This window comes from Chenopodium album, chromosome 2 (genome assembly GCF_948465745.1).
Source record: "Chenopodium album chromosome 2, dcCheAlbu1.1, whole genome shotgun sequence".
In the NCBI taxonomy this organism is placed as follows: domain Eukaryota; kingdom Viridiplantae; phylum Streptophyta; class Magnoliopsida; order Caryophyllales; family Amaranthaceae; genus Chenopodium; species Chenopodium album.
Window position 1 is genome coordinate 13016827 of NC_137835.1, and position 20423 is coordinate 13037249.

The 20423-nt window shown below is 39.3% G+C and overlaps 1 non-coding gene across 1 annotated transcript; it reads right to left on the bottom strand.

Annotated features, from left to right (window-relative positions):
• Positions 1-2577: 2577 nt before the first annotated feature.
• Positions 2578-2684, bottom strand: LOC145608654 (small nucleolar RNA R71). The gene has a single exon (XR_014105860.1). It is a non-coding gene; the product is annotated as a small nucleolar RNA R71 (small nucleolar RNA).
• Positions 2685-20423: the final 17739 nt, after the last annotated feature.

The following is a 20423-nucleotide window of genomic DNA, read 5'->3' on the forward strand; positions in this document are numbered from 1 at the left end:
CGCTGTTCTCTCTGCAGGATAATATTTATTATAGAAATTCAAAGCAAGAGTTTCCCAGTCAGTAATACCAAGTGCAATTCTATTCAAACCATTAAACCATAATTTTGCTTTGCCACATAACGAAAAGGGAAAGAGAATCTCCCTGATTTGGTCCTGCGTAACCCCGGCTTGTCTAATGGTGTTACAATATTGGCAGAAATCTGCGATGTGAAGATTAGGATCTTCACCCTTAGCTCCGCTGAACTGCTTCCTCTCTATCATAGTGATAAATTGGGGCTTGATCTCAAATTGAACTCCATCTAGAGCCGGAGTAGGAGTAAGGTGCGAGAAATCTGTGAGCTTCAGTTGCGAATAATCACTGAGTTTCTTCTGGGCCGCCATCTTTGATTCTGAATCTGAAGGAATATTTGTGTCACTAGAATCAGAGGGAGGATCTCTTCGACTATTGTCCTCCTCGGAACCCGCCAGAATTTGTCTATAGATTTTCCTTTGCCTATGAAAAGAGCGCTCGATCTCAGGATCGAATGGGATGTAACCTGATCTGGAACACCTGGGCATAAACAAGGAACTAAAAGACAAATATGAGAATTGCCTCAAAGAACTAACGTTCTCTGAGACAAGAGGGGATAATCTAGACTACAAAAAATAATCAGAAAATAAAAATAAAACCGTGTCCCCGGCAACGGCGCCAAATTTTGACAGGGTAAAGTCGTATCCCCTAATCAAAAGTAATTAACTAAGTCCTCTAACTAAAGTAGATAGGGAAGTAGGGTCGAACTCCACAGGGAAACAAGTCTATCTACTCCTAATTAATTATTATAATCTAAATTATCTAAGTAACCAATATTATTGTGAATAAATTCTATACTACGAAGAATAAGGTCGAAAGGAATAAAGTAGGGGAAAATCAAATATTAAAAGACCTAGGTGATATGTCTATTTTATATAGTATTTTACCCCCGTCCCTTGGTCATAATTAGTAGTGTTTTTGGCCCTTTAGGGCCACTTTTATAACTAATATGTGTTTTCTAGTGTTTTCGTAGTTTTGGTTAAGTTTTGCAGGGAATTGCACCTTTGGAGCATTTTCCCGGGATTTTTATGAAGCGACTACGAGCATTGGAGGAACACGAACACTTTGGAGCCCAAGGCCGGCTAGAGCCATCGAGCCGGTGATTAAGGGCTCGGTTATTTGGATCACGAGGCAATTGGACCATGTATTCGAGACCCGAGAGGAAATATGGATTGGGCCGAGAAATCTAGCCCAATCGAAGTCCAAGCCTTGAAGACGAAGACCGGGCTCGATCGGGCAAGCATACGCCCGATCGGGCGGTTGCGCGCATGAAGGCTATCAAGGAAAGGCGCGCCCGATCGGGTGAGCGTAGGCTCGATCGGGCGCGGCACTTTAGACTGGGCATAGGAAAAAAGGCGGGCCCGATCGGGCGCCCCTTCGCCCGATCGGGCGCGTGTTTTTCTAGAGCCTGATTAAGCTTAGTTTAATTCGTGTTTTAGGGGGAGTATATATACGTTTTGTACGGTTAATTAATGACCTCTCTCTCTCTTAGACTTTCTCTCTCTACTTAGTATTTTTCTCTCTCTTAAATTCTCTCTAAACTCTTGTTCTTAATTCCTTCATTAATTCCAGATTTGTTTTGGTACAATTTCTTCCCTTTTTAATTTCAGCTATTTTAATTATTTTCTTGTTTATGTTTTTAATTGTTTATTTGATTGGATTAGTTATGATGATTAGTGAGTAGTTTAATTCTAGGGTTTATGGGGATCCATAATTAATATGAAGGGATAGTTTGTTATTATTGATTATTGATATTGCATGATAATTTCCTATTGAATTGTTTTAATTCTTTGCAATTAGATTATGAATCGAGCAGATGTAATTTGATTGTGAATGTTTAGCAATATTGAATTGATGAATCGAGCAGATGTTGATTTAATATTAAAGGCTATTTTTAATAGGAACTTAGGTCTAATAAATTGCGAGAGCCTGTTAGATCTATGTTGGTTAATAAATTGCGAGAGCCTGTTAATCATATTATCTGTGCATTGTTAATTATTAATTACTTCGTTCTATCCCGGAATATTAATTATTGGTGAACCTGTGACCCCAGGTGTCCCAGATCAGGTTACATCCCATTCGATCCTGAGATCGAGCGCTCTTTTCATAGGCAAAGGAAAATCTATAGACAAATTCTGGCGGGTTCCGAGGAGGACAATAGTCGAAGAGATCCTCCCTCTGATTCTAGTGACACAAATATTCCTTCAGATTCAGAATCAGAGATGGCGGCCCAGAAGAAACTCACTATGATAGAGAGGAAGCAATTCAGTGGAGCTAAGGGTGAAGATCCTAATCTTCACATCGCAGATTTCTGCCAGTATTGTAACACCATCAGACAAGTCGGGGTCACGCAGGACCAAATCAGGGAGATTCTTTTTCCTTTTTCATTATGTGGCAAAGCTAAATTATGGTTTAATGGTTTGAATAGAACTGCACTTGGTATTACTGACTGGGAAACTCTTGCTTTGAATTTCTATAATAAATACTATCCTGCAGAGAGAACAGCGGTACTAAGGAGTGCTATTCAGAACTTCGCTCAAGAGGCCGACGAAACGCTATATGAGGCTTGGGAGAGGTTCAAGGATCTATAGAGAGAGTGCCCCCACCACAATTTAGCACAATGTCAATTGATCCAAGCATTCTACAATGGACTTGGAAATTCTTCTAGATCAATGCTAGATTCTGCAGCCAGTGGGAGGTTCATGAAATTAAATGTGGACGATGCAGGACAGGTTATCGAAGACATGGCAATACACAATTCCCAATACGGGAATCCGAGAGGGTTTGCAAATAAAGGAAAACATAATGTCGATTCCGTATCCTTTTTGCAAGCTCAATTAACGTTTATTTGTCAAAAATTAGATAATCTTACTGTTGCTCCTAACTCTGTAGCTAATGTTTCTGCTGTTGCTAACAATGAAGCTTTTTGTGAAAATTGTGGAATTGTAGGGCATTGGGAGCAAGATTGTAGGAGCTCTATGGAACAAGTTAATGCCTTTCGAACCTATAGGCAGAATAACCCATATTCCAATTCCTACAATGCCGGTTATAAGAACCATCCATATCTTTCATACCAGAGTACCAATGTACAAAACCCTCCACCTCCACAACAACCACAACAGCAAACCCCACCACAGCAAAAATATTATCATCCTAATTCCGGCCAGAAAAGCCAAGGATCACCCTCATCATCTTCCGACCCTGCCATGACAGAAATTAGAGCAATGCTTGCTAATATGCAAAAGCATATGGAGAGTAAGGATGCGCAAATTGATTCCATTCTAGCCCATAATAAAATCATGGACAATCAAATTGCACAACTTTCATCTACCCTACAATCCCGTCAGCAGGGAGCTCTACCATCACAACCTATCCATCCTATAGATCATGCCAATGCAATCACTCTAAGGAGTGGTTCACATTATGATGGATCTCCTATGCCAAAGGAAGATAGACCAGTTCCTGATCTAGATTCCTCTATACCAAACGCTAATCCTGCTGGCCCTGCAGGGCTACAAATAGATACTAACTCTACTAATGGTTCTGTGCAGGGTAAATCGCAGGATAAGGGAGGAGATGTGCAGAGCCCGGTTATCAAACTTCCATTCCCTAATAGACAACTGAAGAGTAAGTTCGATAAACAATTCGGTAAGTTTTTAGAGGTTGTGAAAAACCTACAGGTAACCGTTACTTTTACTGATTTAATCACTCAAGTTCCTGCTTATGCCAAATTTATGAAAGACATTCTGACTAGGAAAAGGTCCTTTAATGAAGTAGAAACTGTAGCTTTCACAGAGGAGTGTAGCGCTTTATTGCAAAACAAATCCCCTCCTAAATTAAAGGATCCCGGTAGTTTTTCTATCCCTTGTCATATAGGGAATGTTTTTATTGATAAAGAGTTGTGTGATTTGGGTGCTAGTGTCAGTGTCATGCCATCGTCTGTCTGTGCTAAACTTAATATGGGAGAATTAAAAGTTACTAATATAACTTTGCAAATGGCAGATCGTTCGATAAAATACCCCTTAGGTATTTTAGAGGACGTCCCTGTCAGAGTTGGTAAATTTTTTATTCCTGTTGATTTTGTTGTATTAGACATGGCAGAGAATACGCAAATACCCATTATATTAGGTAGGCCTTTTCTCCATACTGCAGGAGCAATTATAGATGTTAAAAACGGTAAACTAACCCTTTCTGTAGGTGACGACAATGTTACTTTTAATTTAGGGAAAGTTTTGAAAGGGCCTATGCTAGAGGAAAATTGTTGTTATATTGATGTAATTGATATAATGGACAATATTTGTGATGATAGCTTACCACAGGTTCTTGCGAGGGATCCCCTAGAGGAAGTTCTCTGCGAGAATTTATCTAGAGACAATGCAAGCGTTTGGGGTAATGAGGTACAAGATATTGAAAAGGCTCTTTCCTTAAAAGAGTTAAGCCCCAAGGAAACTGCTGTTCCAAAGAATACTACAAGAAGGGGGGGTTGAATTGTAGTATGAGAATTTAGCCTAACTTTTTGCGGAATTAAAATTAAGTTAGCTAAAGGAACTGAAAGATAAACTAAAGGAACTAAAGAATGCAAGAGAGATTTTACGTGGAAAACTCCTTGGCCCTAACAAGGAGAAAAACCACGACCACTTGGGATTTTGGGAAAAGAATCTTCACTATAATAGGGCAAATGATCCTATTACAAGCTAAAGACTCAAACTCAAGTTCCTCTACGAACTTGAGACCCTGAGGAACAAGTCACCCAACTTGTTACTCTTCTCTTCTCTTTCTCTCTTCTCACTTCTCTGTTCTCTCTTCTCTTTCTCTCTTCTCTTTCTTTTATCTTTCTCTTCTCTCTCTCTCTTCTCTTTCTCATACACAAATGTTCACTCAAACTTCCCCATTCCCCAAATTACAACTCGAAAGAAAAACAAACTCTAGTATAAGAACATTAAAACACTCTAATGAACTTGTGTGGAATTGACACTTGACTCGATTTGAAGCTTGAAAACTTATGTGAGCAAGGTAAGATTTTCCATCTGAAATCAACAACTATTTATAGACCAAAATTCGTTTAGGAAAAACTTCTTTGTGCAGCAAATCCATTACGCCACTACTCCAACCCACTAAGAAGATCATGTCCCTATAACTAAGGAACCATGAACTCCTTAATGTGCACGGCCATGACTTGAAGAAAATCATGGAGGAGTAGCCGCAAGTTTTTAGAAAACGTGGGAGATTTTATTTGCAAAAGATATTTTTAGAAAATCAGAAATAAAATCTTTTTGGTTAAGAAAAAGATAATCGTTAAAAGATTTAACCACTTACCTAAAAACTAGCATGCACAACTTTATCTCTTTAGACCAATTCCACACAGATTTTTCGAGTGCCATTTAATATCTTATACTTACATAAATCCTAAAATATAAAAATATATTTAGTCTTCATGTTCTCTGATGAAGCTTCTACTCCGAGGCTTCTGTTCCTTGGAAGGAACTTCTCTTCTCCAGTCTTCATTTCTGAAGCGCCAGTTCCTGTGAGGGAACTCCTTCTCTATGGCTAGCTCTGCTTCTGGCCTTCTTGTTCCTCATGGTTCTTTTTACAAGACACTTCATTCTCCTAGTCTTTGTAACTGAGTACACACTTAAACAATCAAGCACTTATTAGTTTGTAAGTAAGTGAGGTTGTGTCATCATCAAAATCATTAAGTCCAACAATATTCCCCCTTTTTGATGATGACAAACAAACCAAACTTACTTACAAGGAAACAGAGATAAACCATTTTATTCCTAAAGAAAGAGAATGCAAAAGTAAGATATAATGCAGAATAGAAACTAAGTTAAGAAAATAAAAACAATGCATAAATAAATAACTTAAGGAAAAACTGAAAAACTTGAAAAAAAACTTGTATATACATTATACCTGCTTGTAGAGATTTGGCAGCTTGTGAAGATTTCGAACAGAGACCATAGAATGATTAAGTTTCCTTGATAGTTTGCATCCTTTTCCCCCTTTTGCCATTATAAAAAAAAAACTAACACACAAGTATGTAGTATACCATAACACAGCACCAACTAGTGGTTTAGTGTTAAGACAAGAAGCGTGCATAGAGAGAAAATATTCACAAAGCATATAGGCAAAAGAAACATAGACATTCATCATCCAAAACCGATTAAAAACATCGGCCAATGTACCAAATTTGCAAGTTCAACAAAAGAAGTTAAAGTGCCCAAAATATTACAGACCAAATTTAAAAATTGTTTCCCAAAAGCAAATAAACAGAAGTTTCATCAACATAAAAAGGCTGCAAGGAAAGAGAGATTAGGAAGCAGTGCTCTGGTCATCATCAACAGCAAGATCCTCCAGCTTCTTGCTGATTTGAGACACAATGTCCCTCACTGTGGACTGTCTCCCTTGTTCTGAGCTCGTGACCAGTTTCTTCAGATCAGCATCAAGAGTGAGCACACTCTTCTTCAGTTCCTCCATCTTCACCTTTGTGTGCTCTTGTTCCTTCAGCACCCTCTGGAGCATCTCCTTCAACTCCTTCACATCCTCGCTGGGAACCTTAGGTGGGGAACTAAATGCTGCAAAACCTGAAGTAGATGCATTCTTGCCCGAAGTAGGAGAGGTGGTAACTTTCTGCAGTTCCTCCTGTACCCCAGTTATATCAATGCAGATAGGTGCTGGGGCCTCCTTTTTCTTCATCAACCTCAAACTCTTCCTCTTCTTTCTTCCCCCTGTCTCAATAACCTCTTCCACCTGCCTTTCCTCTACCTCCTCTTGTTCCTGCAACTCCTGAACAACATTCCCTATGGCCTCTCCTGCCTGATCTTCTTCTACTTCCCCCTCAACTGGTCCACCTACGTCTTTTGGCCTCTTATCTTCCTGCACAGCTTCAAAATACCCATCTACAACTTTCATCTTAAGGTTTTCAAGGAAAATGGGTTGTATATATTCGGTGTTTTTGAGGGGCAGGGGTTCTTTGTCAGCAAAGGAAATGCCAAAACTTTCAAACACATAAGTAAGCAGGTTACCATATCCAACCTTCCAACCTTTAGGAACACAATGAGACAGGTGTTGGATCATGATAGATGGGAAATTTATTTGGATCTTTTTGGCTAGACAGTAAATTAAGATAGCGTCAAGCTTGTTGGCACTGTCTCTCTTTTGAGAACGAGGGATTATGTCATTGAACACAAATTTCAGCAGGATTTTGTCAAGAGGGGTTAGGTCATTGTGATTTATGTAGGTTTCCTCCGGGTCACCACCTAAATACTCCACTATTTCATCAATATTGGCATCAGGAAGAGGGTTCATTATCACATTACTCTTAAAATACAAGTCATATCCAGTATTAGGAACATCAAACAATTCAGCCAAGTACATCGCATCAAACTCAATTTCTTTTTCATACACACAGCAACGAATAACACCTTTAGAATATTTGAAACTTTTGCAAAAATCCCTCATAGCATCAACATACATACTCCGATTAAAACACTCACCCAACAGATTCACCCAATTTTGAGCTTCAAACAAATCCAACAATTCATAAAGCTTAACAGATTTACACCAAGGTAAATTAAGTGCCAAACCTGTCACGAAGTGATCACTGATTTTCTCCTGTTTCTTCATAGAGGCAGGCTTGTCTCGATAGTTGACACCCATCTCCGAAACGCTTTCCTCCTCTTCTTGCATGTCCTCGATTTTTCTTTTTCGGGAAGAATTGGACTCAGTAGGAGATTCCTTCTTTTGAGGCTCAGGATTTTGAGGCTCAGGACTTTGAGTTTCGGGGATGATTTCCATGGTGATTTCTAGAATAGGGTTTGTGTGTTCTTCGACTTTAGTTTGGGTTTTTGGTGAGACAGTCATTGGAGAATAGTTTTGATCGGAATGATGAGAGAGAAGGTAATTTTTGTGTGGTGTAAATTTGTGTGAGGCTGATATCTTTTATGGTGGAGGTAAATTGGTGAAGTGAGGTGTCGCTTGGGAGGTGAAGTGAATTTAGTTGATTTGACACTCATATTTATTGCTTAGGGAAACGCAAACCGTGTTTCAAGAGAGTAGTGTAAGTGGGCTACTTTTTGAACAAAAGATAATGATGAATTTAGATGCATTCATCCGATTTTTGTGTTTAGATAAAAAGAATTTGGAATTTTGAAAAATAGATAAACACAACAATTTTATCTTTTGAATATTATCAGTAAAGAACACTTGCAAATACAACTTGATACACGGAACAAATCAACAAGGCTCATGCAACCAATTTTGGACTTTTCATATTCTATGTCTTTCAAATTTACATGCCCTTAGTAAATATTACTCCTGCTTACAACCTGTCTTAACTATGTAATTAAACATATAACACTTGTGCACAGTATACAACAGATTAAGCATGTCAGTTTGAGCTTCATACCTGAGGGAACTTGATGCATTTTTCTCAGTATAACTTAATCATCCCAAGTTCCATTCTCATCTTCTCATGCCTTTCTCTATTCAAGGGTTTTGTTAATATATCTGCAATTTGATTGTCAGTTTGGCAGAAATCTAATTTAATCAAACCCTTTTCAACATTATCCTTAAGGAAATGATGCCTTATATGAATATGCTTAACTCTTGAATGATGGACTGGATCTTTAGATATGCAAATTGCACTAGTGTTATCACAATAGATAGTAATGCAATTAAATTTAATACCAAAGTCACGTAACTGTTGTTTTATCCAGAGGACTTGAGAGCAACAAGCAGCTGCTGCTACATACTCAGCCTCTACAGTAGACAATGCAACAGTATTTTGTTTCTTGAAGCCCCAAGAAACTAGACAAGAGCCAAGGAACTGAACCATACCTGAGGTGCTTTTCCTATTGACTAGGTCACCTGCATAGTCAGCATCTGTGAATCCTTTAAGCATAAAGTCATCACTTCTAGGATAGAACAGACACAGGTCATCTGTTCCTTTGAGGTATCTCAAAATTCTCTTAACAGCCGTTAGATGTGATTCTTTAGGATTAGACTGAAATCTAGCACACAATCCAACACTAAAGGAAATGTCAGGCCTACTGGCTGTTAGATATAACAATGAACCAATCATACCTCTGTAAGTGGTTTGATCCACACTTGTTCCTTGTGGATCCTCATCAAGTCTTGTTGTTGTTCCCATAGGTGTATGATTTGTCTTGGCATTTTCCATGTTGTACTTCTTCAGAAGTTCCTTGACATACTTCTGTTGGTGAATCATTATTCCTTCAGCTGTTTGCTTTATTTGAAGTCCAAGGAAGAAGTTCAATTCACCCATCATGCTCATCTCAAATTCACCACCCATTAGCTCAGCAAAGTACTTGCACAAACCATTGTTAGTAGCACCAAATATAATATCATCTACATAGATCTGTACAACTAACAAATCAGTTCCTCGAGATTTAAGAAAAAGAGTTTTGTATACTTTTCCTCTTTTGAAATCATTTTTCAGTAGGAACTTTGAAAGCCTTTCATACTAGGCTCTTGGAGCTTGTTTAAGCCTGTAGAGAGCTTTATCAAGCTTAAAAACATGATTTGGAAATTTTAGATTTTCGAAACCTGGAGGTTGTTCAACAAACACCTCCTCATTTAAGAAACCATTTAGAAAAGCACATTTCACATCCATTTGATAGAGTTTGAAACCCATAAAAGAAGCAAAAGCCACTAGGATTCTAATAGCTTCTAATCTAGCTACAGGAGCAAAGGTTTCATCGAAATCAATACCTTCCTGTTGGTTGTAGCCCTTCACAACCAATCTAGCCTTGTTCCTTACTATGGTGCCATGTTCATCAAGCTTGTTCCTGAACACCCATTTGAGCCCAATTACCTTCTTTCCCTTAGGCTTTGGCTCAAGGTGCCAGACCTTGTTCCTTTCGAACTCATTGAGTTCCTCTTGCATGGCCACTATCCAATCAGCATCTCCCAAGGCTTCTTGATGATTTCTTGGTTCGAGAATGGACAGAAATGCATGGAATGCGCAGTAGTTCCTCATCTGTGATCTTGTTTGAGTTCCTTTTCCTATATCACTGATAATTAGATCAGTTGGATGGGAACCTCGATACCTGAATGGTCTGGGTTGGAATTCCCTTGCTGGAACTCCAATTTGAGGAGCTTCTGTTTCTGTTCCTTCTGCTTCTTTTGCTTGTTCCTCATTCACCTGTTCATCTGGTTGAGGAACCTCTCCATTTTCTTGATGATCCTCTTCTGGAGCAAGCTGCTTTTCTTTGGTTTGCTTTTGGGTCTCTTCTTCATCCCTGTCTCTTATCAATCCAATTCCAAAATCATTATCATCTTCTTGTTCCTGTACACTCACAAACTGGTTAACTTCATCAAAGATTATATGAATGCTTTCCTCAACACACATTGAGCTTTTATTGTAAACTCTATAAGCTTTGCTATCAGAGGCATATCCTAGAAATATGGCCTCTTCACTTCTTTCATCAAATTTCCCTAGGTTTTTCTTACCATTGTTATGTACAAAGCACTTACAACCAAAGGCTCTAAGATGAGATATGTTTGGCTTTCTTCCTCTGAATAGTTCATAGGGAGTCTTGTTGATGATACTTCTGATTGTTACCCTGTTAAGGATGTAACATGCTGTATTCACGGCTTCAGCCCAGAAGTTCCTTGGCAATCCACTTGCAATCAGCATCGTTCTAGCCATTTCCTCAAGGGTTCGATTCTTCCTTTCTACAACTCCATTCTGTTGGGGAGTCCTTGGAGCTGAGAAGTTATGATTCATGCCATTTTCCCTGCAAAACTCATCGAATCTTGAGTTCTCAAATTCAGTTCCGTGATCTGATCTGAGATAGACTATAGAGTGACCACTGATTTTTTGTATTTTCTTGGCAAAAGCAACAAACTCGTTAAAAGTTTCATCTTTACTAGCAAGAAAAATAACCCAAGTGAATCTAGAATAATCATCAACAATAACCAAAACATATTTCTTGCCACTCCTGCTTTGAATTCTCATGGGACCACACAAATCCATATGGATTAATTCCAAAGGCTTTGTAGTGCTCACCATTTTCTTCAATTTAAAAGATGAGAGAACATGCTTGCCTTTCACACATGCATCACAAACTTTGTTCTGTAGGAACTTGATAATAGGAAGTCCCGCAACCAAGTTCCTTGACCTTAGCTTGTCTAGTAATGAAAAGCTAGCATGTCCAAAACGTTTATGCCATAGCAGGGGATCATCTTCAACAACACTCAAACATGTAAGGTTGTTCCTTGGGATTAAGTTGAGGTCAACTGTATAAGTGTTCCCTCTTCTAGTTCCTTCTAGAACAACTTTTCCTGACTTGTTGTTGATGATGTTGCAAGAGTCAGAAGTAAAACTTACAGAATTTCCTTTATCACAGAATTGTGATATACTAAGCAAATTGTGCATTAAGCCCTCGACCAGGAACACATTATCAATGGAATGAGATTTTGATCTACCAATTTTGCCTTTTCCAATGATCTCGCCCTTCTTATTATCCCCAAAGGTTACTGTTCCTCAAGGGTAGTCTTCTAGTGAGAGGAATTTTGATTTATCACCTGTCATATGCTTTGAACAACCGCTGTCGAGATACCACGAGTTGTTCCCCCTCACTAGGACCTGCAAGAAAACTTAGCATTAGGATCAGGAACCCAGGTTTCCTTGGGTTCCTTAGACGTGGATGCAATATCAGTTTTCTTGACCCACACTTGTTTTACATTTCTTTTATCAGCTTCTTCTCTTATCCTACACTGTCCATAGAGATGTCCAGACTTACCACAAAAAGTGCATACCTTCATGCTAGGAAGCTCAACATATTTCTTTTGCTTACCTTTCCTCTTGGTTATATAGCCAAGGCCTTCAGTTCTTTTTCCTTGAGCTTCAGCTATCCACTTAGGTATGACTTTTGGGTCAATACTTCTATCCTTTCTAGCATTCAGTTCAGATTCAAGTTGATCCTTTTGAGTTTTTAAAGTAGAAAGCTCATTTTTCAAATTTTCAAAATCAACATTGAATTTAAGCAACTGATCGCTTGAGGAACTGCTAGAACTGATATCAGAATTTATGAGCTTATACTGAGTTAATTCAACATTCAGAAGAATACTTTCATTCTTAATCCTATCAGCTATCTCAGTTATGTGTTTGTATTTAAAATCAAGCTCTCTTAATTTGCTTTGAGACTTGGCATAGGCTGTTTCCAACCAAGCACCATGTTCTTTGCAAACCTTAAGAGCTTTTTCACATTTGTTCAACTTTACACATGTATCTCTAAAGAATTCTTCTTCTTCAAGACATATATCTATTAAGACATCTTTAGAGAGAGTTTTAAGCTGTTTAGGATCAAGAAATACCTATTTCTGGAGTTCCTCAAGGTAAGCTTTTTCATCATCTGATTTGGCCATCAAACAGAGATTGGCTGTCTCCTCTTCTGGTTGGTCATCATCTTCTTCTTCACTTTCTGAGTCTCCCCAGGCTGCTATCATGGCCTTCCTCATGTCTGACTTTTGATAGTTTGCTTTGCTGAATTTTTCTCTTCCCTATTCCTTAGCCTTTCCTTTCCCTTTATCATTTTCCCAAAGGGGACAGTCTCTGATAAAGTGATCTGGAGATCCACACTTGTGGCAGTTGTAGTCAGGCTTTGGATTTGAGGTCTTTTTCCCGAAGTTCCTTGAGGTTCGGCCTTTCTTGAACATCTTTTTAAATCTTCGCACAATTAGGGCAGCCTCATCCTCGTCCACTTCTGAGTCTTCCTCCTCATTAGCCTTAAGAGCCAAACCCTTGTTCCTCATAGGTTCATTGTTGACTCCAAGGTGTAGCTCATGAGTCATGAGAGAACCTGCTAGCTGTTCAATATTGAACTTGGTAAAGTCCTTCGTTTCCTGAAGGGTTGTCACCTTAGCTCTCCACCTCTCATCTTGTGGAAGACTTCTAAGAACCTTCCTAACCTGCTCATCTGTAGGAATCTGTCTACCAAGGGAAACCAACTCATTTATGATGTTAGTAAAACGGGTTAGCATCTCTTGAATGGTTTCCTTAGGCTGCATTTCAAATCGTTCATACTTAGACATAAGTAGATCGATTTTTGAGCGTTTAACCTCATTAGTTCCTTCATGAGTAATCTGCAGCAAATCCCAGATTTCCTTAGCGTTCTTGCACCCCATAACACGATTGTGTTCGTGAGGTCCAAGTCCACAGTGGAGAAATTTCACAGCCATAGCATTTATTTCCATTTTATCAAAGTCCTCTTTTTCATATTCAGACATAGGCTTAGGGATTACCTCGTTCTGAGCGTTTGTTTTGGTGACTTCGAAATCACCAACCTCGATGACCCTCCAGACTTGATAGTTCTCTGTCTTGATAAAGATCTCCATGCGGTTCTTCCAGTAGGTATAGAACTTTCCGTTGAACATAGGAGGCCTCTGTGTTGAGTATCCTTCCTCGAGCTTCTCATGAGTATTCATTTTCTCCAAGACCTTTCTTCTTCAGGGTTTCCTGATTTTCCTAGAAGTTAGGCTCTGATACCAATTGTTGTTCCAAAGAATACTACAGGAAGGGGGGGTTGAATTGTAGTATGAGAATTTAGCCTAACTTTTTGCGGAATTAAAATTAAGTTAGCTAAAGGAACTGAAAGATAAACTAAAGGAACTAAAGAATGCAAGAGAGATTTTACGTGGAAAACTCCTTGGCCCTAACAAGGAGAAAAACCACGACCACTTGGGATTTTGGGAAAAGAATCTTCACTATAATAGGGAAAATGATCCTATTACAAGCTAAAGACTCAAACTCAAGTTCCTCTACGAACTTGAGACCCTGAGGAACAAGTCACCCAACTTGTTACTCTTCTCTTCTCTTTCTCTCTTCTCACTTCTCTGTTCTCTGTTCTCTTTCTCTCTTCTCTTTCTTTTCTCTTTCTCTTCTCTCTCTCTCTTCTCTTTCTCATACACAAATGTTCACTCGAACTTCCCCATTCCCCAAATTACAACTCGAAAGAAAAACAAACTCTAGTATAAGAACATTAAAACACTCTAATGAACTTGTGTGGAATTGACACTTGACTCGATTTGAAGCTTGAAAACTTATGTGAGCAAGGTAAGATTTTCCATCTGAAATCAACAACTATTTATAGACCAAAATTCGTTTAGGAAAAACTTCTTTGTGCAGCAAATCCATTACGCCACTACTCCAACCCACTAAGAAGATCATGTCCCTATAATTAAGGAACCATGAACTCCTTAATGTGCACGGCCATGACTTGAAGAAAATCATGGAGGAGTAGCCGCAAGTTTTTAGAAAACGTGGGAGATTTTATTTGCAAAAGATATTTTTAGAAAATCAGAAATAAAATCTTTTTGGTTAAGAAAAAGATAATCGTTAAAAGATTTAACCACTTACCTAAAAACTAGCATGCACAACTTTATCTCTTTAGACCAATTCCACACAGATTTTTCGAGTGCCATTTAATATCTTATACTTACATAAATCCTAAAATATAAAAATATATTTAGTCTTCATGTTCTCTGATGAAGCTTCTACTCCGAGGCTTCTGTTCCTTGGAAGGAACTTCTCTTCTCCAGTCTTCATTTCTGAAGCGCCAGTTCCTGTGAGGGAACTCCTTCTCTATGGCTAGCTCTGCTTCTGGCCTTCTTGTTCCTCATGGTTCTTTTTACAAGACACTTCATTCTCCTAGTCTTTTTAACTGAGTACACACTTAAACAATCAAGCACTTATTAGTTTGTAAGTAAGTGAGGTTGTGTCATCATCAAAATCATTAAGTCCAACAGAAACAATGAAGGTAGTAAATTTAGTTTAGAAATAAAAACCTGCAGAGGTCAAGAAACCTGAGCTAAAACCTCTCCCTTCTCATTTAAAATATATTTTTCTTGATGAACAGGAACTATACCCGTGATCATCAGTACTGCACTTACTGACCTACAAACTTCCCAACTTCTAGGGGTTCTCAAAACCCATAAGAAAGCTATTGGGTACAGTATTGATGATCTCAAGGGTATTAGCCTTGATTTTTGTATGCACGGGATACATCTAGAGGACAACTATAAGCCCTGCATTCAACCCCAACGAAGATTAAATCCCAACATGCAGGAAGTAGTCAAGAAGGAGGTTATGAAATTACTTGATGCAGGTATTATCTATCCTATTTCTGACTCCAAATGGGTAAGTCCTGTGCAGGTAGTGCCAAAAAAGGGTGGGATTACTGTGATAACCAATGAAAAAAATGAATTAATTCCCACTAGAACTGTCACAGGGTGGTGTATGTGCATTGATTATCGTAAATTAAATATCGCCACTAAAAAGGACCACTTCCCTCTTCCCTTTATAGATCAAATGCTTGAGAGGTTAGCTAATCATAAATTCTTTTGTTATTTGGATGGGTATTCGGGATTTTTCCAAATTCCGATTCACCCTGAAGATCAGGAAAAGACTACTTTTACATGCCCTTATGGCACTTTTGCATATCGTAGAATGCCTTTTGGTTTATGTAATGCACCCGCTACCTTTCAACGTGGTATGAATGAGCATTTTTTCTGATTTCATAGATTCTATTATGGAAGTCTTTATGGATGATTTTAGCGTGTATGGTTCTTCATTTGATTCATGCTTAATTAATCTCGCTAAAATTTTAAAACGATGTGAAGAGTGCAATTTAGTTCTAAATTGGGAAAAATGTCACTTTATGGTGACAGAGGGAGTAGTCCTAGGTCACATTGTATCTGATAAGGGCATACAAGTAGACAAAGCTAAGATATCAGTGATTGAGCAATTACCTCCCCCAGTTAATGTTAAGGGAGTTAGAAGTTTCTTGGGTCATGCGGGGTTTTATCGCCGCTTTATCAAAGAGTTTTCTAAAATTGCTAAACCACTGACTCAACTTTTGCTCAAGGATGCTCCTTTTATTTTTACTGACGAGTGTCTTAAGGCTTTTAACAGGATTAAGCAGGCTTTGATATCGGCACCCATCATATGTGCTCCCGATTGGAATCTTCCTTTCGAGATCATGTGTGATGCAAGTGACTTTGCGCTAGGAGTCGTGCTTGGATAGAGAAAGGACAAGGAGTTTCTTGCTGTTATTTATGCTTTAGAAAAATTTAGATCATATCTTGTTGGTTCTAAAGTCATTGTTTTTACTGACCATGCAGCATTAAAATACTTGATAGCTAAGGCGGAATCAAAGCCAAGGCTACTCCGATGGGTTCTCTTGCTCCAAGACTTCAACATAGAAATAAAAGATAAAAAGGGAGCAGAGAACGTAGTGGCAGACCACTTGTCACGTATCAGGTATGATGAGGGTAAGGATTCTCTACCTATAGATGATTCTTTCCCTGATGATAACCTCTATGCAGTTGTAGAGCGACACCCATGGTATGCGGATTTTGCTAATTATTTAGTGGGCGGTACTCTACCTCTTGACTTGTCCTACCAACAAAAAAAGAAATTCCTTTCTGATGTTAAACATTATTTTTGGGATGATCCTTTTTTGTTTCGTGAGTGTGAAGATGGATTGTTTCGCAGGTATGTTCCCGAATGGGAAGTCCACGGTGTGCTTAATAGTTACCACACCTCACCATACGGAGGACATCATGGCCCCACTAAAACGTTGGCCAAGATTAATGAGTCAGGTTTTTTTTGGCCTACGATGTTTAAGGATGCTAACATTTTTGTGCAGGCTTGTGAATCTTGCCAGAGGACTGGCAACATCTCGCAGAGGCATGAGATGCCCCAAACCGGAATTCTAGAAGTTGAAATTTTTGACGTTTGGGGTGTTGACTACATGGGACCGTTCCCTTCTTCAAAAGGGAACCGTTATATTCTTGTCGCCGTCGACTATGTATCCAAGTGGGTTGAGGCCATTGTCACTCCTACCAATGATGCCAAGGTGGTCCACAGACTTTTCAAGAAGACCATCTTTCCAAGATTTGGCTTACCTAGAGCAATAATAAGTGACGGAGGATCTCACTTTCATGAACGGAAGTTAGACACCCTCCTCAAAAAGTATGGTGTCTACCATAGGACAGGTTTAGCCTACCACCCCCAAACTAGTGGCCAAGTTGAGGTTTCTAACCGTGAAATCAAGGCCATTCTAGAGAAGGTGGTGGCAAAGTCAAGGAAAGATTGGAGCGACAAGTTGGACAACACGCTTTGGGCGTACAGAACTGCATTCAAGACCCCTATAGGTACTACTCCGTATAGACTCGTGTACGGCAAAGCATGTCATTTCCCGGTCGAATTGGAATATAAGGCATATTGGGCTATTAAGGAGCTCAATCTAGATGCCAAACTAGCAGGTTACTTCAACTTAACCAACTCGATGAGTTTAGGTTGACGGCTTATGATAGTGCTCGAGTCTACAAGGAGAAGACAAAGAGGTGGCACGACAAGATGATCCTTCCGAGAGAATTCAAGGAGGGTGATAAAGTGTTACTATTCAACTCTCGACTTAAGCTTTGACAGGGTAAAGTCGTATCCCCTAATCAAAAGTAATTCCTAAATCCTCTAACTAACGTAGATAGGGAAGTAGGGTCGAATCCACAGAGAAACGAGTTTTTCTATTCCTAATTAATTAATATAATCCAGATTATAAAGTAACCAATATATTGTAATCAAAGGAAACTAAACTACGAAGATTAAGAGTAGGGAGAAAATAATATATAAAAGGATCTAGGGCATAGGTTCACCAATAAATAATACTCCAGGGTAAAACATAGTAATCAATCATTGACATTGCATAAATAACACGATTAACAGGTTCTCGCAATTTATTAATCAACATAGATCTAACAGGCTCTCGCAATTTACTAGATCTAAGTTCTTATTGAAAATAGCCTTTAATATCAAATTAACATCTGCTCGATTCATCAATTTAATATTGCTATACTTTTACAAGCCGCAATTGTAAAACGTTAAAACAATTCAATAAGAAATTATCATGCAATACCAATAATTAATAATAGTCAATCATCAATGCATCAATTAACCAGATTGTAAAGGGCTTTCGCTACGTATTACAATCACAGAATTAATTTACCGGTATTAAATCTCATCTCTCGAATCTCGACTTAACCATTTATAAATTAACCTGCCTATTGAAATTAGACCTAAACATCAATTCTCATCTGTCGAATCTCGAATCAATATTGTTAAACTCATGCATAAAAGATCTGCGCAAATCTAGTCACAGAGCATTAAATCAATCAATAGGAAATTAATCTAGCATTGATAATCAACAACAATAAATTACCCCTTCATATTATTTATGGATCCCCATAAAACCTAGAAATAAAACTACTCACACATAATTAAATCTAAACTAATCAAAGCAATAAAATAAGTCATGATGAAGGGAAATAAGATTAAGAGAAGAGAAATCGTTACCAAACTAATCTGTATTAATAGAAATAATCAAGAACAAGAGTTGAGAAAAGAGTTAAGAGAGAGAAAAGATCCTAAGTAGAGAGAGAAATTCTCAGTAAGAAGAAGGTCTAATAATTCCGTACAAAATCGTATTTAAACGTTTTCTAAAACAAGAATTAAAACTAAACATCATCAGGTCTTCTAAAAATGCGAGCCCGATCGGGCGCGCCTTGTTCTTCGCGTTCTTCCCAAGCAGCATCGCCCGATCGTGCTAGATGCTCGCACGATCGGGCGCGCCTTAGCATGCACAGCACTATGGTTTGCCACGCCCGATCGGGTCTTTGCTCCCCTTGAGGCTTGGACTTCAATTGGGCTAGATTTCTCGGCCCAATCCGAATTTCCTCTCGGGTCTCGAATACTTGGTCCAAATGCCTCGGGATCCCAATTACCGAGCCCTTAATCACCGGCTCTCACTGATCCTGGGCTCCAAAAGTGGTCGCGTCCTTCTAGCTTCCGTAGTTGATCCATAAAGCCCGGGAAAATGCTCCAAGAGTGCAATTTCCTGTAAAATACAACTAAAACTACGAAAACACTAGAACACACAAATTAGTAATAAAAGTGGCTCTAAAGAGCCAAAAATACTACTAATAACGACCAAGGGACGGGGGTTAAACACTATATAAAATGGACATATCAAGCTTTTCCCAGGAAAGTTAAAGTCAAGGTGGTCGGGTCCTTTTATTGTAAAAAGGGCCAATAAACTTGGTTTTGTGGAGGTTTTCGACGAACATGGTAACGAGTTTAAGGTTAATGGCCAAAGACTCAAGCTATATCATGAGGGGGCTACGATTGGTGCTGTTGAATTACTTCACCTAAGCGGTTCCGATTCAGTTTGAGTTTCACTGTGGTAAGAGGGTCGTGCGGGACCTAGATAAACCAGCGCTTTGCGAGAGGCAACCCGTATTTCCTGCTTTCTAGACTAATTTTTTTCTTTACTTTTATTTCTACTTTTCCTTAGAGTGGTGAGGAGAGTGAATTTTACTTTTCATGAGTGTTTTGTACAGGTTTTAGATCACAAAGTACGGAGGTTTTCAAGAGAACAAGGCGAAGAAAGAGAGGTACGTGCTCGATAGGGCTAGGCTCGCCCGATCGGGCGCGCACCTAAGGTCCAAAGTTCGAGTTTATTTCACTCGATCGGGCGAGGAGTCCCGATCGGGCGCGCACCTGCAGTCAGATTTGAGCATAACTTCGCTCGATCGGGCAACGAGGCCCGATCGGGCGCGCAATATCGATTTTGTCGGAGCATAATTTCGCCCGATCGGGCAAGGAGTCCCAATTGGGCGCGCAAGTCAGGAAGAAATTGAGGAAAATTTCACCCGATCGGGCGAAGTCGCCCGATCGGGCGGAATTTTGGAGAAATCGAGTGCCACAAAAAGAAATATCGGGCGAGCAAAAGGCGATTTCCAGGTCCGTGTTCGCGCCCGATCGGGCGCGCACTTTGCAAATCAGCATAAGCCACCTTCGCCCGATCGGGCGAGGCTAGCACGATCGGGCGCGCCTTTTTAATCCGGGGTTTTAAACCCCCTTCTCTCTTCCTCTTTTCTTTTTCTTTCTTACTTCTTCTTTCTCCTTCACACTTTCTCTCTCTAAAACCTCCATTTTCAAACCTTCAATTCCACCTTCAATCCAAGATCTCCTCAAATTCACCCATCTAAACCTCAAATTTCTTACATATTCTTATTCCTCACACCTTCCTCTACATTTTCCACCCATTTTCTCCCACTTTCTCTCATACTTACAAACCCTTAGAGAGAGAAAGCTCCAAATACCCAATTTTCCACATAAAATGGCTTCAAAGCGTTCAAGGACACAAAGGGGTGAAAGTTCAAGGGCACAACAACCCACGGTCAACCCGGAGCTTCAAGTACCGGGATGGGAGGAGGTTGTTATCACCTCGGAGGAGCAACGGGCTAGGATGCTAAACCTCATTGATCGACA